At 41.4% G+C, this 17503-nt stretch overlaps 1 protein-coding gene across 9 annotated transcripts in view; it reads left to right on the top strand.

The window, feature by feature from the left end:
- The window catches only part of SGCD (sarcoglycan delta), a 448968-nt gene that overhangs the window by 151177 nt on the left and 280288 nt on the right, over positions 1-17503 (top strand). The window lies entirely within an intron of this gene.

The following is a 17503-nucleotide window of genomic DNA, read 5'->3' as shown; positions in this document are numbered from 1 at the left end:
TTGATTTTTGGTGTTTTATAGCGTGCAATGTCCATAGTTTCATAAATGGTCTTTCCCTGCTGCAGGCACAACATCAACTGTTTCCACCAAGTGTGTGGGGGAGAGGGTTGGACCAGAACATTTTAAAATACATTAGTTTGGAAATTAAGGATCAATGGTGTAAAATGTCTATGAAAAGATTAAAGAGGAATTATTTGGGGGAAGGGAAAGATGATAACTTTGTGTCCAAAAAGAATATGTCACTTGCTAATACTGTGAACAGAGAGCAAGGCTGTGCAGGTAATCAGTTTTGTGAAGGTTTTCTAAAATGACACAACTCACTACATGGCTGAGCTTAATTTAGTAATAGATCAGTGTCCTTTCTTTTAGGCAGCGATGCTATTTAAGTAGAACATTCATTATAGCATGATAACAGAGATCCTCCAAAAGCTAAATAACTGAAGACAGGCGCTGGAAAAAAAGTGAGTACACATTACAATTTCAAAGACTGCTATTGCTGAAAGCCGCCTAATTGTATTCTGCTGCAATTAATAATCATCTTAATGGCTTTGCATATTTATGAATATATAAAAATAAATAAGACAATACACAGGCTAGGATAAAATGTTGGTTCATAAACTTTTATTGCTGAACAGTAATTAAGCATGCCTCTAATCACAGCACCATTTGTCATTGTGGATAGGTTTGGGTGGGATGGGAAAGTTTGAGAAAGAAAATGTACCTATTTAGAAAATTGCCTTGCATGAAAGGTTTCAAATCGCAGATATTTAAAATATAGTATATGTTTGCTTCTCATTTGCCTGCCCATTACCTGTAGTGTGGCTGTTTGACTTGGTATACCCCGAGTGTGTGGAAGGGCATAGGTTCTCATCCTCCTCCCCCACTGCGAGACGGCTGGTGAAGATTTTGGCTGCCTTCTTTTAGTCTATATTGAACAGGAGGTCATACTGAAAGATTAGAGAAGCCCCTCCTGGCCTTTAAACAAATACTAATAATCTCTGATTTTTGAGATTAAAATTTGTCTCATGGGTATGCAAATATAAATTCAGGATAAGGCCACAGAGAATATTGCTTGAAGTTTTGGCCCAAGTGGAATCACTCTCCGCTTACATCCATGCAACTGAGAGATGAACTTAGCTGGCTGAGGTTTTTCTTCAGTCTGCACAGTAACTGCTTCCTCTTATTAGGATTTTTTTTCCCCTTTACAGCCTCGTGCATTACAAAATGTTCCTGCTTTGTTTTGACTTGACCTTTCATAGTCACTAAAAATCAATAGACTTTAATGCATTTATTAAATAAGGAGGATTTTAGGGATTAACATGCAAGGTTCACTGCTGTAGCAAGAGGAGAAGGTAAAGAGTGGAATATTACTGCACAGCCAAGACAGGCTGGTGTGGTTACAAGGGTACTCTGCTCCTTTTCCAGCAGGAGCTGGTGACTGCCTGCTGATCACACAGCCCAAGACACCACTGGTGTCTTCTTCACTCTTAAAATTCCTTCAAAGGAGGAAGCTTGCTCATATCTTTTTCCTTTTTCTTCTTTCTTTTCCCCTATGAAGGGAAATTACTTTTTTTCTCCTGCTTTGGTTGGACTGCACTTGACATCCTAGGGATAGGGAGTGATGGGACTTCAAACACAGCTGGATACCATTTGAGCTTCAAAGAAATGGAGGTATTTACTATGAAACATGCTTTATGGATGCCACACAGACCTTTACACACTTCAGGTCGCAGCAGTTATGGAGAATAAGATCCAGCTGATAAGAGGATGCCAGATTTCTGATGTTTGTAGGGGCCTTACAAATGGAAGCTCTCATTTAAAAGCATTGCTTGGGTAACTGACAAATTATAATAGGAGAATGTTGTTCTCTTTTTAAAGTTGTCCTTTGAGGTTGGACTTACCATCCACAGTGTTGAGGAAAGAGATTATGCCTTGTGCTCTAGATGAACATTTGTTAGATAAAACAAAAGTTTGAAAGCTCTTTTTTGATTGCAGGTCTTGAATCTTCTCAGCATTCATATCAGCAATTTCTGCTTTCAGCTTTTCTTTAGCCTTAATGTCTAGTGCCACCTGTGATCATCTAAATTTGCGTGCAAATCCCCTTTCAGATTCATGGTGTTTTGCTTCTTACAGTTGTGTTGCATTACACCGATGTTGCACTGACTGGCCTGGTGCAAGAAACAGAATTGACTTGGGAGGACCAGCAGCTCGGACGTAGTACAGTACTTTTCTTCTCACTTTGCAGCTTTACTTCTGACCTGCGTGTAATGACAGTTTTTCTTTGAGATGAGCAAATAAATAAGTTTAGGAAAAACTCAAGGTGCCATGCTGAATAATAAGTTCCTAAATTCCTAAGCCATTTACCTGTGGGGATATCGGTGCTCAATTTAGTGTTCCATAGCATGCATATACTTACACATCCTTTCTGTTTCTAAGTTTAGCTACACATATTCGTGCAAATCTCTGGTTTGCATGTAAATTAAGGATTGGTGCTCTTTAGAATGCTATCAGAAATGCGTGCCTATGATTACAGAAAGCCAATCCTGTACATTTCTTAGGTCCTTTGGAGAAGGAGCAGGAAGCAGCTGATGTTATTCTTGCTATGTTCTACTCTCTAGCCCCAAATACACGTTAGCTAATATCTGTTCTGAGTGGCCAGTGTAAATGCTATTGATTTCAACAGGAGGTTGGCTGAGCTCAACATACCTGCTATACCAACTTACCTAACGCATGGGAGCCCACCTATGCACCCATGTTAATGATTTTGAACACAAATTTAAGGTAGGCTTTTCTTTAACATTTTATCAACCTATCCCTTATGAACTAATAGTAGAGAACATGGATGTCCTGGCACATCTGTTCTCTAAATGTCTGTCATAAGGCTTTTTATGCCACTTGTTTATGTGTGTTAATAAGGGAAATGTTGTCCTTGCCTGTTTAAAGTCAGTAATTCTCTATGTAGCTCACACTTGGTAATGTCTTTGAAAAGATTACAGATTGATCCCCACCCCTGACCAAACAAAAAGAAGCACCCGAACCCAAAATCTGGGAATGACAAGCTACTTATGGCATGATCTGCTACAACATATTAAAACCAGAGTACATATATGAACAGTTTTCTTTCAGTACGTGACAACTCTTACACAATGGTATCTTGATGTGTCAACATGCGTTCAGATCTCAGCATATTAAGAATGATTTAGAAGGAAGCAGTGTCAAACCATATTGATCAAATTTTGGTGTTTCAAGATTTAATTATTTTTTTCCCTCAGCTGCTTTATGGGGAACAATGCTTTGAGTAGATTTAAAAAAACAAACAAACAAAAAAAACCCACAACATCTATCACTGTAACAACCTAAATAAATTCTTATACTAAATGTATCAGAAGCTGAATTTTATAGCTTTTTTTGCTTTCTTGGGACATAATCATGTCTAATCTGCAATAACAGAAGAGTGATAGATATGCACACAGAGGTGGTTAGATGATCAGTAATTGATTGTTTTCTTCTTAAAGAGCAAACTTCTTGTATTCCAAAATGTGAGAGTGCTTTCCTTTTATGGGGTCAGCATTGATTGTACATAAAACATGTGATAGAGGGTGTCTGGAAATGGTAATTAAAACTGTAGAGTTTCAAAAGTGAGCATTGATTGTATTTCAGGGCCATATCTCTCAGTTAAAAGTTAAGGAGTAAACAACAGTCATTCAGCTAGAATGCTCTGAGCCTTTTGCATCAGGACAGGAGGGGGCTTGAAATGACAATTCAAGTCCTACCTTTGTAATTGTTCTAGTGAAAAGTAGAACATTACAGGTTAATTACATTTAAGAGAAGAATTTACCTGGTTTCCTCCTTTTCAACGTCCACTAGCAATTTTTTAGTGATTAAAGCCCTTAATGAAGTACTACTTCCTGTGAAACATGGCTTAGGTGCCCAAAGGGAACCCTCCTGTGTTAGACTTGTCTGGTGGGCAGGGAAAGGGGACCATGAGGGAGTCACGCTGCTTAAATGATGAAAGTTGGCCTCAGATGTTGTACAGGTGGTGTATATGAACACACTGAAGATCAGAAGAAAGGCATATCTTCTAGACTATTTTCTTAAAGAAGAAGAAAGAAATTTTAGGGGTTTTTCATTTTCAGTAAAAGCTAAGGCTTATAGTGGAGAAAAGCATGGAGTCCTACTTGCAACACAGCTCCACAGTCTCCATTGCAAGGCTGTTGGCTTCCTGTAACTTTGTCCAGATTGGGATGTCATCTGGACACCTCCCTCCTGCCACAGGCGGTGCCGAAGCGATACATCTCACATAGCAGTCACGTCAGCTTGAAGCATCACAATTGCTTGGTGCAGGTGGAAAGAGAGACACATCTAGGCTGCACCTTTGGCTCGTCTCAATGTGCCATTATTGTGGCACCTTGCAGTGTTAATGCCAATTAGTGTAACAAGGCAATTCAAATGAGGTTGAAAGCCACTATATTCAAGGTAGCCTAACTGTGTTGGAAATAGCTCTCGGTTACAATGGTGTCCTTATCTTTTAAAGGCAAAAAAAGCAGTTCCTAGGGATTTGGTGTTGCACTTCTCTTTCTGCATGCAAAAATTCTGTGTTGTGTGTTGTATGCACAGATGTGTCAAAATAACTTCCCCTGGAGCTGCTAGGATACTGCTAGAAGTTTCCATAATAGTTGGCATAAAACTAAATGAGTTCAAAGTCCTTCCAGCATGATGTGTAGTGTGTGAAAGCAGGTTTCTTCTATAAGCCTTCATCCTTCAAGACACAAACCAGACAGTGACTAACAGGGGTTAGAAAGAACTTTTTCCAAAGGATAGATTGTTCCACGGTTTGCCATCCTGGATGTTTTTAATGCTTCCTTAAGAAGCATTTTGTATTAGCTCTTCGTAGAAGCAGAGGATAGGGTATTTGATTGGCTCACTGCTGAGCTTGCATGTCTCTTCCATACAAATTGAAGCTGTAGATCCTCCATTCCAGTTGTGGTGCATTCTTCTGGCTTGCTCCCGTCATTGGATGAAATGCTCTGGTGAGTTGAATAAAGTGCAGTTTGGTTCGCAGCAGAAGTACAGACCACACTTTCTGTCTTAGATTTTTTTTATTTTATTTTATTTTTTTTTTTTAATGGGAGTTTACATGGCCTGCCTGAGGCAGGAAAGCACAGAGACCAAGCAAGGTGTCACCAAACCCCTATCGCTCAGCAAAGGCAGGAAATTAATTGGGTGGAACGTGTCCAGATGATTGTTATAGGATTGTATGCCCTGCTAGCTGTTAAGATGTACATGCTTACTGTGCAGCAAATATGAGAGCATACAAGTAGCTCAATAAATTAAGTCAAATTATCCTTCTTCTACTCTAGGTGTGTAGGAGGTTAATGCAGTTCAACAAACTGTAAGCTGTGGCCTGGCCTTGGGGTTGTCTGTCTGCAAGGTACCAGCCCAGCCAGCTGACCTACCGCTGTGTGCACGGGCTTGGGACTTGCTGCAGAGGTTGGATCAAACATACGCTTAAAATGTTGTCCAGTCTAGTTTTAAAGAATACCAAATGAGGGAAAGCTTATCGTGTTCTTTAGTAATCCCTTCGAGTCTATAATAACTCCGATAATTAGGAAGTTTGCATCTTATTTGAAGGTTGAATTCATGTAACTTTACTTTCCCAACACTAGACCTTATTTTGTCAGAATGGCTGAAAAACTCCCTACTACCAGAACCTCCATTTGTGAGTAGCTGTGGATAGTGATTAAATCATCTTGTAGCCTTCAAATTGCCAATCTGAGCAACTCTGGGGACCCAAGACCTCTGGGTTTGGTCTTTGGGCACCCTACTATTTGACATCCAGCTTGAAGTGTAGATGCAAAAACCAGAGTACAGTGTTATAGCAAATATTATATGAGCACCACATAGAAAGCTTAAATCATGGCCTGTTTTCAATGAATGTTCCCCTTTTTGTATGTTCAGGGTTGCAGTATTTTTTGCCACCTCATTGTGCAAAGAGCTTGTGTTGTGGACATTAGCTGCAGGTTAAGAAGGAATTGTCTGTCTTATGTCTGTAGATACTGTTCAATGCAGGCAAAATATTTTTTGTGTCTCACTCTGAAAACTTGAAATTAAATGGATCGGCCATTGGTGTAAATCAACAGGACTTCAGCAGAATTATGCCAATTTATACCACGTCAGAAAGTAGCATGGGATGATGCAGTAGTTCGTATTACTACAACTGCACACTGCTAGAAGCAGCACAAATTGTTTTAAAGAGATCTTACATTTTGTTCCTAGTAGATTACGTTTAATTAAATAAAAGTACGTTAGCTTTGGCTTCTTATGCACCTGTATAGAAAGTAAAAAATAAATTATCCTGAGATGAACCAGGACATTCATTGTGAGACTTAAAGTGACAAGCTTATAAGTAAGTAAAAACTGAGAGTTCAAGTGTTTTCTAGGAAGCTGCATGCTTACATGGTTTAACTGGTTGACTGTTGTTGATTTCAGGGCAGAGCACTTTTGCTGCCTAAATCACACATGCTGTCAAAAAGTCCCAAAGTGGTTTTTGGCTTTTGGTAGCTTATAGGTAGAAATGATGTCCAATTGTTGATCTTGAATCACTGGATATCTGCCCTGCAAAGGTCGCATCAGTAATTTAGAAGCACAAAAGGTGTTGTATCTAACTCCTAGCCTACTACAGGCAAGCTTGTTCTGTTTTTGCGGAAAAGTATACAAAGAAACTAAATTTTCACCACAAATGAAAATACTAACTGCCTTTGGAAATGAAGTTATTAATGGTTCTCATATTTATTAATGGTTCTCATACTTATGTATCAGCTGCTGGTAGTCCCTGCCTTGCCTAGCAAGACTTGCACGTTAGACTATCTTACACCCTTAATAAATGATCAGATTAATGTTATGATCAGCATTAAATGATCAGATAGGAGCAACAGGGTCTGCAGGGCTTGTTTCCCCTCCATACGGTTCTGCTTGTCCAATGGTGGCACCTGCATTATTTGGCATGACCTTGGCTGTGAGATATTTTCAAGTGCTGAGAGTTTGCTGCAGAAAAGCTAAAGGAGCCCAGTTAATATTACTGTAGCAACAAAGATGAGTATGGGGAACATGTGGTACTTGAGGTATTTGACCTGATTGCTCACAAACTGTGTGTTTGATCACTGGGCTGGAAGACATTGTCATCCCTGGAAAGGGAATGGGATGCCTTTCATGCAGTTATACGCCCTTCCTGTAATAGCAGCTCCGTGAGGAAAAAGTTTTTATCACCTCCAGGTTTGCATCAAGAGGGCAAAATCCTGTTCTGTAAGACCAGTGACAGTGAGCAAGCTTCTCAAAATCTGTCTTGCTGTAGTGAGTGTTTTATTTATTACTAGAGGACTCTAACGTCTCGAATACAACTGCTATGTTTCATTATTAAACAGCAGAGTTTTCAGCTTGGGTTTTAAACCTGGTGTTTTTAAGCCTGCAACCTCTCATCTGAAGGACGTGGTGAGAAGGGCTTCCTGCTTTCTGAATTAGTATTTAACGCGTGGAAAGTGTACATCCCAATTGAAGTTTGTCTTCAGAAGCTTCTAATTAGGACAGAGCGATTTGATTTTTTTTCAGGAGGTACCTTTGGGTTTCCTGAAATAACAAGACAACCACAAGGGCGATGCAGAGCAGGTATCACAGGTTACTGTCATCTTTGCAACTGTCAGAAGTGTTTTCATTGTAAGTGAACCCATGCATTTGAATAAATAAATATTTTTTACTTAATTTATGGCTTTCATGCTGAAAAAAGCTGTCAAGTTTGAGGTATAATGACTGACTTTTTTTTTGTTTGCATTGGCATGAAAATTTTCAGAAAAAATGAGTGATGTTTTAAGCAACTTCCCTGCAGGATGTGGAGCCACTTAAGTATTATTTTCCATATAACTTTATACAACAAAGCAGGAGCGAGGAGGCAGGAGAGCAACGTGTAAAGTGGCCTCTCGGGGGGGTAATGACATGGTATGCATTGCAGAGAAAAGCAGGCAAGTGTTTGAAATCACTGTAGTCAGGCTAGGATGTGTGAATAAAGACAAGAATTGCCCTGTATCTGGTTTTCTGCCACAGCTGAAAGGCTGTTCGTGTTAGCTCACAGATAGCGTTTTATTTGGTAACTAAGCTTTTGTGATCCTGAATTCTGGGTGCAGAGGCGAGACCTTACAATTGATGGTTGAATTTCAGAGGGGGCTCCTGAAGAGTGCTGTGGAGAAGGCTCTCAGCTGTCAAGGCTGGTGCTTGGTTCTGTGAAGCAATGACCATGGCTGAAACACGTTTCTGCCAGAAACTTCTGGACAGACTTACACAGGCAACACTTTTGTCTTTTAATCTCCTTTCCAATGAGAAAAGCAACATGTTTGTGGATTGTGGAAGAATCCATCTTCCTATTTTCCTGATTAACATTTGGAGGCACCTTGAACCCTCTTATCCCAGCAGATGTGCACCAACAAGAGAGATTTCTGGAGACTTGGGTCTTGAATCAGCAATGGTATCATGTACTGGATGCAGCTCTTCAAAACCTAAAGGTGTTGAGTGATGCAAGTCTCCAGGCTTGTGCTGTGTGACCACAGCGTGGTTAGTGGGGTCCTAAATGTGGCACTGGGCTCTGGCTTCCTTTGAATTTAGTCTATACAAGTGAGGAAGAATTTCAAAGCAAAGCAGCAGATGTGAGCCTTTGCCCTTGTGAATTCATTGTTGTTCCCTGGTGCCGAGATCCTCTGTGTCAGAAGAGGGGAATTATTAGTTGCAAGATGTAGTAGGTAGAAACACAGACTTTTTGTTTCTGTCTGAAGTCACCTCGTCGAGCTTTCGGGCTGGTATGTTGGCAGCTGAGCAAAAGGCTGTTTATTCTACATGACTCTCAGAACAGTTTGTAATACCTTCCAAATACAAATCAGTGGCTTGTTCCCCAAAAAGCTCGTCAGAAACTTTTATCGCATCTGTCAGTCATTGCTCTTGCTTTATGGGTCAGCTCTGAAGAGCCAGTGCAATTAGAGCATCATGTGTAGTCTCCAGGTGAGCTTTACAGCTCTGTCAGTGGAATGCAGATTTTGCTTATAAAGTTTTAAATTATTATCTGTATACTTGTGAAGACCTTGTTTGTTTAGCAAAGCCACTTGCCTGGTCTCGAAACTGGCAGAAGAGAATCCTCCTTCCTTCCCTTCTTGCTTTCCCCGTGTCTTCCAAAATGACATAAATCACATCCTTTTTCCTCACTCTCCCAAAAACGTAGGTTTCATTTCAGTGAGAACTGTAAAATTGCAGGTAACCTCTGTATTGGGTTTGCATGGCAAGGTTTTGGTAGCTGGGGGGGCTACAGGGGTGGCTTCTGTGAGAAGCTGCCAGAAGCCTCCCCGATGTCCGACAGAGCCAATGCCAGCCGGCTCCAAGATGGGACCCGCTGCTGGCCAAACCCAAGCCCATCAGCAACAGTGGTAGGTCCTCTGGGATAACATATTTAAGAAGAGGGAAAAGAACCCTGGGCAACTGCAGCTGGAGAGAGGAGTGAGAATATGTGAGAAGAACAGCGCTGCAGACACCAAGGGCAGTGCAGGAGGAGGTCAGGAGGTGCTCCAGGCACCGGAGCAGAGATCCCCCTGCAGCCTGTGGTGAAGCCCACGGTGAGGCAGGCTGTGCCCTGGAACCCATGGAGGTCCACAGTGGAGCAGAGAGATCTGCCCCTGGAGGATGCCACGCCGGAGCAGGGGGATGCCTGAAGGAGGCTGTGACCCCATGGGAAGACTGCACTGGAGCAGGCTCCTGCAGAACCTGTGGCCCCATGGAAAAAGGATCCCAGGCTGGAGCAGGTTTGCTGGCAGGGCTTGTGACCCCGCAGGGGACCCATGCTGGAGCAGTCTGCTCCTGAAGGACTGTGCCCCGTGGAAGGGACCCACGTGGGAGCAGTTCATGAAGAACTGCAGCCTGTGGGAAGCACTCACGACGGAGAAGTTCCAATTTCCAATTAATTTTTCCCCCAGTCGAGTCTGTTTTGCCTGTGATGGTAATTGGTGAGTGATCTCTCCCTGTCCTTATCTCGACCCACGAGCCTTTTGTTGTATTTTCTTTCCCGTGTCCCTCTGAGGAGGGGAGTGATAAGGTGGCTTTGGTGGGCACCTGGCGTCCAGCCAGGGTCAACCCACCACAACCTCTTTTCCTCATCTTTCCTTTTGCAAAACAATTTCATGTAATTACACGGAATTACAATGAAGTCTGTTTGTGGGATCTGTTGATCCTTGCAGGATGAAGTGTGTGCAATTCCTTCTGCTGCTTCTCCCCTGGAAATTCCCTTGCACGCTGTCTTTGTGCATAGCGTATCTGCTGTAGCAGATACTCTTCTCCCTCTTGGTGTTGGTAGCTCTCTTTAGCAGTCTGTTACCATTGAAAGCTATAAAATGATGAAAGAGGAGGATGAGGAATAACAACCTGCTTTAACATTTCCTGCAGGGATGAAGTCATACGTTAGGTGTGTTGTGGGGAACGTTCTCTGGAAGGTGTTAATGTGTTATTGCTGCGGTTTTAATAGAGCTGCAGGGAGCCTGATGCAAAAATGAAGAAGTTCTTTCTTAGTACTGGCCCCTTCCAATATTACGCTCCCCAAGATTTGCATTTTCCAAAGTCTCCCACTTCCATTGCCTTTAAAGAAGTATTCCCTAGCTTTGGGCGGGGGGGGGGGGGAGGAAAGGGATGACTGTGATTGTAAGACAAAAGTACCTAAATTTTGGCACTTACCCAAAACTCTTTTTTTCTTTGGCTTTTAAGTCCCTTGTTTATGGAAATAGTTTTTCCTTGTACTCCCCTTTTTTCCTCCGGAAGATAAAACTGCAGATTAAGTAATGTTACCCATGGGAGCTCTCGTGATGGTTATCAGCTTCCTTTGAAATACTGAATTGTTCTCTGTTTCACAAACTGTAACACTGGCAAATAGGGCTGTGGGGATATAAATTTTTGCAATCGTGTCTATTCAACCACTGTTTGAGAGAGACTTTTTTTTTTAATTCCTCACTCTTGGGCCTTACGAAAAATGGTAAAATCTTTTCAGTTTGAAAGGGACCATGAACAAATAGATGGTATTAGAGAGCTGCAAAATGTGAAGTGACTTTTCTGCTATAGTTCTTCCTGTGCAGTCTTCACAGCAGCTTTCTAAGACAGGTCAGATCTGCTATTTCTTTTCAGCGATGAATATCCATCTGGGAGCAAAAGCAATGTGTAAGCTTCATATATGTAGCTTTAAGTCAGAATGCTAATTTTAAATTTAAAATCACTTTTAGGTTAATTTATGAATGTCTTTATTCACTCAAATGGAACCTGCAATAGCAAAGCAGATTGATGCTGCTGTGGTATTGTAAAAGAACTTGTTTTTTTTTTTAACTTAGTTAAAAGGAATTTATGTGAAAATAACCTGAAAGAATAAATTACATGAATGATTCAGTAATTCACAGTGACTGTGAACTTGTCTACTAGCACAGGTTTCCTCTTGGGGGAAAAGAAAATTGCAGCTAATTTGTGACAGAAATATGAATGTCAAGAAGGAATTCTTCATTCCAGGAATGTGTTTTGCTCTTTTCAAAGAAATTTTTGGTTTAGTTGTGCTCTGCTGCTTCACCTTTTTCAAAATCCCTGTGCGAGCATTTGGGCTTTAGCTCCTGGAAGAGATTAACAACTCGTCTGCATAAAAAATGCATCTGACTGATAGGGTTTCTCATGGTAATGGTTCTTTCTACCAAACAGGTTCTTGACATGTTTTTCTCCCGTGGGATAAATCATTCAAAAAGGTTAAATATGACTGTTTGGACCATTGTTTTTGTCCTAATTAAAAAGTTGACTTAAGGTTGAAAATTCTTTCATTGTTCTGGTCCGTTTGGTTTTGTCTCTGTTATGGTTGTTCTGTTGTGCAGTTGTAAATTAGCACATTGCATCCTGTTTGCAGATAAAATTTTAATGAAAATTCTTATGTGAGTGTGGTTGTCCAACAGAAAAAAATGGATTGCTCTGAGATAGCTCAAGGGAGAGAAGAACACTTTATGGAACCTGGGATCACAAGTTACTTTTAAGTATCTTGAATCAGGTACTTAAAAAAAGCAGTTAGGAGAAAAAAATTTATTGAATTATCTGTTTCACAGAAATCTTTATTTTGAATTGTAGATCACCTGCTCTAAGCTTCCATGGTCTAAACGTGTGTAACAGACATGCAGTATTTCATCTCCCCCAAAAATTATGGGTGAGAGGGAGAATCAAAGAAGCAAATCTGATTCACTCAACCCTGGGTAAGAGACTGCTCGGACGATTCCCCAGCCTGCCTTTGGAAGGCTTTGTATTAATGTGGGTTTGAAGAAGAGAGAAACCAATGACTTAACCTTGGGGAAAAAACACTTGCCTGAAAGGAAACTCAGTAGATGCTGTTGGCTGTATTCCACTTATAATCTCTCCACATGTTTGTGGAAAGGCAAGTGGATTTAAGTATCCTTAAGAAACGTGTGGTTGATGAAATCGGCTAGATTCAGGGATGGGCATGCATCTTTCTACAGCCTGTTTTAGAACTTGTTTAACATGTAGGTTTCTTGCCTCCTGCATTTGCTCTCATCAAAACCTCTGAAATTGTTGGGAAGAAAGTGGCAAGTTTTATTTGAACTTTATTCCTTCGATGCTGCATAGGAACAGTTTTAATTTTACTACATTTCAGCAGTGCAGTGTAGTGTACAGGTTGGTCAACAAGGATTCTGAACTTGTCGAAACAAATGTGAATTAAATCTATTTATTTTCCTTGAATCTTACAGTTTTGTTTCTGCTGATGTGGGCTCTGTCATAGCAATTGCTGTGTAGTAAATTATTACTAAATGTTAGGTGGTAGTGGTGATTATTTCAAAGATAGGGTGATCTAGAAGAGACAGCTCGCACAGGAAAAGCAGTCAGTCATATTAACAAAACTGGCAATAAATGCCACAAAACATCATCATCGTTTTATACCCCTTTTGGTCATGCTGTTGCGCTAGATGAACTATGTCCTTGTTTGTGTTTCAGAGAAGAAATCTGAAATATAGTCACTTCAGGGAAAATGCAAGTGCCTTGATTTATTGATGTTATTTTATCAATTTTGCACAGGTTTCGCAGGGAGGAGGGAAGGAAGGAAGATTAGCAATTTCAGATGAAGACAGGCAGAAATGTTCACAAATGCCTGTCACACCCCAAAAGCAGTAATCAAATTACTGCCGCGAAGCAAAATGATATAATTGATTATGAAACTTGAAATCAGTGCCTAGAGCATTAGGAAAGCTGACAGTGCGAGCCAGTGTATTTAAAAAGAAGAGTGGGTGCAAATCTATTAAACATGTTTTTAAGGGGAAGGAATCTTCTGCAGAAGGATACAGTATCAGTAATTTACGGGCATGAACAAAATGCTACATCAGTGATTTATAGTGTCAGGCGGGGCTATTAACATGATTAGAGTTCAGAGTTTAATTCACTTTCCTCTTTAAGAGAGGAGAATTACCCCCTGTAAAGGCTCATATGAGTTGTTTCAAATGGTGTGTGAGGACCCTTCTGGGTTAAGCTGGAGCAACCATTTTAAAGTAGTCAGAGAGGCGCTTGGGCATTGCATGTTCCTGTTTCTTAGACATATGGTACCCAAGATGAAGTCTTCCTTCCCCCTCCCCCAGCTTTCTTCAAGGAAGAAAATATCTAACAGAAGTACTAAGTAACTAGATGACTTCTATTTCCGATACTACCAGTCTATTGCCAGCTCTCCTTTTACATGCACCCCAATAGCCAGAACAGAGTTTGTGTGGGACAACAGCACTTTTCTTTAAAATCGAGCAGGTGGGAGAAATTGTAATGCTGTCATCAGAGTAGGGTTTCTAGTGTCATTTGTATGTTAGAGAGCATCCCTCTCATTTCAGTTGCCATAGAGGAGACCAGTTTTAAGTTGAATATCACTAGTGAAGGTACCAGTTGCTGAAAAAAACGATTCCAGCATCAGTAGGCATTTGCTTTAGGCCTTTTTCCGTGAATCTCTGAGTTCACATGCCTCTGCAGTCTCTGAAAGTGATTAATATTACCACAATATTTTATCAACATCTATCAATATGAGAAACCAAACTCAGCAAAACCTAGATGGGAACAACTCATAAAGTTCATGGAAGACAGGTAAGGTTGAGGTTAGCAACCGAGAAGACAATTCAGGTGCAAGCCACGATTCTGCTGCTGCAGTCTGTCACAAGAACAGGAGGACGAGGTTGCTGGTCACACTGTGTGAAGCAGCATTGACTTGCAGTCCCCATAGATCACATCTTTCTGCACAGAGCAAGCAGGAGCAGGTCTGGTTCTGTCTGGGCTGGACCCAGTGCATGCCTCTGGTGAGTGAGAGGAGGCAGAATATGGGCTGGTGGCAGGAGGTGCAGGAGTTTCTGATGGAGTAACCTCCTTGGGAGCTTCTGCCTGGCTGCAGGGCCTGCTCTGGCTGCTGCAGAGGAGACTCCCTGCAGGGCTGCCGTTGGCTTGCTGTGACCCAGCACTGTCGCCCATCTCCTGTACATGACCTGACATAGCTGATGTGTCTTGTGACCTATGCTGGAAAATGAGATACTTGAGAGGTAGGATGAAAAGTTTGTCAGTTAAGGGTATTTAAATATTTTCTTCCTAACCTATGAGAACCATTCTGTTGGCACAGATTTGAAGCCATTTGACTTCCTTAGTCAAAAGAAGAAAAAAAGAAGTGCTCCCTTTTCAGTATCAAATGACTTCATTTCTTCTGAAGATCCTAAAACCAGAACTGCCTCCTGGAAGTCTTGTTGTGACTGTCTTGGTATCCTCTGTGCTTATGTGAATGATATTTGCATAGTTTGTCACAACTTTTAAGGTACGTCTTGCATGAAGACCCCCATGAGTTAGGCATGGCATCATTACCCTCATTTTATGGATGAGAAATGAAGCCCAGAAACACCAGGGGAAAGGAACTAATCTCCCCAGAAGCAAGACTAGTGTAGGTGAAAAATGAGAGTCTCATTGCCTCCTTCATTAGGAAATCTGTTTGCAGTCCCAAGCCCCAGTGACTTTAGACATTTGCCACCCAATTCTCTAAATCTGCTTTTTGAACACTGTTTCTCTTCCCTGTTTGCCCTGCAGAGCTGCTGCTTGCTATCTTGGGCATCCTCCTCTCTCAGTTTTCAATTAATCTCTCCCCACTCATCTCAGTCTGTTCCCCTCTGGCTGGCGCAGAGCTCTCCCAACAACTCTCATCTGTGGGAGGGAAGTGTGATTTAATGGGGAGGAAAGAGGAGCTGAGTGCTTGTAGCTGTGAGTGATATTTGAGCTGTACGTTTATTGGCGTATACACCTCACCTTACTTAAAGTCTGCTCCAGTATCTCAGGAGATCTCTTCCATCTCTTGCGGCTTCCTTTACACTTTTCTGGACTAACTTCTTGGCTTCATCTTCCACTGCTGTGGATAAAATTTTAGGCAGTTGCAGTGCTCTTGCTCTGACCTTCAGTATTGCTCCCACAGCTAATATGAAATGCCATACAAACCTTGATGCAATTTTCCATGGCTGCTGTAGGCTCTGTAGGCAAAGTGTCTTATTAATGGAGGAACCACAGGGGATTCTGATTGTGCTGTTGCTTCTGATTGTCACACTGGCTTAAAGATAAGTTATGCTTGGGGTACTCTGGACGTATCTCCCCATGCATTTCACTTGGGTATAAAATAATCTGCACCTAGATGCTTTTCTATTATCAAAGCATTTTAGGTGAGTTTGGAATTAAAAGTTCTCTCTGTAAGATCGGTCTCCTAAGGGGAGTGATTTGTGAGGCAGTAACCTTCGTGGGAACTGGAGCGGGAATTGAGGCTGTGGAGGGGAGGGGGGGTTCAGAAGGATGTGGGGAACTGGAGCCGGCACTGTGTGTTGAACAGGGAATTCTTGCTGGGAGTCTGGGAGGGAAGGTATCTCAAGAACAAGGTTTGGATGGAAGTCAAAGTATTGGTCTGGGTGAGCATTGTGTGTACTAGGGGGGCTAGACATCTGCTGGCAAATGGAGAGGTGGAACCGTTGTATTTGCAGTGAGCAAATAGTTGGGCTTTGTGTGAAGGGGGAAAAAAGAAGAAACTAAAATAATTCTTTTGGTCTAAATGCTTGATTTCAATGCAGCTGGAGTGATTGCAACTTTCAAAGAACATTTTCCCCAAGATGAAGTTTCAGCTGGCATAAAAGCTAGCATTTGACATCTTTTTCATGTAATGACTATATTAACAAAAGAATGCCTCGCTGTTGGCTGCCTTTGTAAAACAACTCCAGTGCAGTTCTTCATTCTCTTAACTCGTGTGTGTGACTTAAAGTCAGCTGAAAACTCCCACTGGAACGCAAGCAGGTCAGCTTGTGCGCACACGTAGTTAGAGTATTAGAAATTACTCCACACAGCTTGACAAAGGCTCTTCGCAATTGTTCATTTCTGTTGCAGCAAGCAGTTTTAATACACTGATATTTGCTGCACTGCAGCATTTAACGTTCTTATCCCATAAGCAGTGAGAGAAGTATCGCACTCAGCTCCAACCACTCAGGCATCCAACCTGAGATGCTGCGGTACGGTTCTATAAAGCCTACAGTTATTAGGAGTTCCTTTGTAATTGATGGTAAGTTTTAATAGTTGTTGCAAACACTGACTTCAGCTACTTGCTGAAGGCTTAATACTCTTACAGCACTGAAAACTAACCTCACTGGCCGAAAGGTACTGGCCGGAGTCTGTGTGTTGAATTGTCCAAAAGTTTCTGGTTTCCCTGATGTGAGGATGGCTTTCCTTAAGACTGCTCGTTGATTTTGAAGTTGTATTATGGTTCTAATTTTTTCTGAAGTGCCAAAACACAGACTTGCTTGTTGCCTCCCTTTTCCTTGTGGGATGCACCCATGGTTAATTAAATCTCACACGTTTACGGGAAGTCTGTATTACCTCTCAAAGGTTAAAGTTCACAGCTTTTCTCCAATGCTCAGAGGATCTGATGGGAAGGCTGGTTTAAAAAAAACAGTCCAGGGAGTGTTTTATGTGCTGTGTAATTTAAGTAGCCATCCTGATTTCTTCTGTTTCTAAAAAAGTGCAAGGACTGTAGAGAGAAAGAGCTAATCCGTATTTTAAGCTATTCCACCAACACAGCCTGGTGGGGTGTATGTGGGAGGAGATTTCTAAGTAGGAAACTGTGATGTGCGGAATCCTAGGAGCCATGAGGATTGTGTAAATGTTTTCTCTTTAAAGCAGAAACTCACTTTGCTTATGAGAGAGCACAGTTTATAAACTGTGATGACTGGAGATGAAGCAAAGGGATGGAACTGTCATTCTGTAGACTTAAAAAACCCCGAAAGAACATTTCTGTACTGTTTTGATTTATTTTATAATCATTTCATCTTCATCTTGTTGCCATCATTCAGATACAGCTGACTATAGGTGTAGGGAAGTGCAGAAATTTTGAATGGAGCATAATAGGAGAATTAACATTTGTTTC

Source organism: Nipponia nippon, unplaced genomic scaffold (genome assembly GCF_047370975.1).
Source record: "Nipponia nippon isolate SJK-2023a ecotype South Korea unplaced genomic scaffold, ASM4737097v1 scaffold_17, whole genome shotgun sequence".
In the NCBI taxonomy this organism is placed as follows: domain Eukaryota; kingdom Metazoa; phylum Chordata; class Aves; order Pelecaniformes; family Threskiornithidae; genus Nipponia; species Nipponia nippon.
This window is presented reverse-complemented; position numbering and strand designations above follow the sequence as displayed.